The sequence below is a fragment of the Schistocerca serialis genome, chromosome 4 (assembly GCF_023864345.2).
Source record: "Schistocerca serialis cubense isolate TAMUIC-IGC-003099 chromosome 4, iqSchSeri2.2, whole genome shotgun sequence".
Classification (NCBI taxonomy): domain Eukaryota; kingdom Metazoa; phylum Arthropoda; class Insecta; order Orthoptera; family Acrididae; genus Schistocerca; species Schistocerca serialis.
In genome coordinates this window covers 729,066,538-729,067,570 of record NC_064641.1, presented here as the reverse complement: position 1 = coordinate 729,067,570, position 1,033 = coordinate 729,066,538, and positions in this window count along the sequence as shown.

Here is a 1,033-nt window from a genome sequence, read left to right as displayed (position 1 = left end):
GACATGAGCGAGGCATTCAGTCAATTGGATAACAATGCATGTCCATATATATATATATATATAAGAGATTTAATTTTGTGAACACATACGTTAAAAAATAACAGTGTACACTGGCAAGATGGTGAAATAAATGGAAAACACATTGTTTACCTTTGTTGTACGTCTTTAAGTACTTTCACTCACAACTGACGACGTCCATGCGACTGACGCACCTGCAATATGCCGTAGTAAGTTCTCCACTGTACAGATACTTCAGTTCATCCTCTTTGACGGATGCAAAACACGATAGTAAGAAAACTGAGACACAAGTTTTCAAATCAGCGCCCAGAACTGAGCCCAGCCTCGTTGTTGGTTGAAACACTTTATCGATTGGTAGTGCTTTCCTAATTGTGAACCGCTCAGCTTCTGGAAGCATTTCGCTTTCTGCACACGCATTTGTTTCATTTTCTGGAAAACCTACTCCCTATTCTCCTAAAGTCATATATAATTCGATAGCAAATTTAAAAGAAAAAAAGTAAAAAAACTTGCATTTTATGGAAGTAGAGACAGTGCAGTAAGCGTCCAAGATGCAATCTTCCTTCACACTTTTCGCTGAATTCTTTTGTAACACAGCTGTAATACTTTGCCACAAACCTTTGTCATCACACACATTTGCTGAAGAATGAGGAATCAATAGTCAGGTATTTTTTTTTTATTTTTTTTTTTTATTTTTTATTTTTTTTTTTTGATCATCAGTCTACTGACTGGTTTAATGCGGCCCGCCACGAATTCCTTTCCTGTGCTAACCTCTTCATCTCAGAGTAGCACTTGCAACCTACGTCCTCAATTATTTGCTTCACGTATTCCAATTTCTGTCTTTCTCTACAGTTTTTCCTCTCTACAGCTCCCTCTAGTACCATGGAAGTCATGTCTTAGCAGATGTCCTATCATCCTGTCCCTTCTCCTTATCAGTGTTTTCCACATATTCCTTTCCTCTCCGATTCTGAGTAGAACCTCCTCATTCCTTATCTTATCAGTCCACCTAATTTTCAAC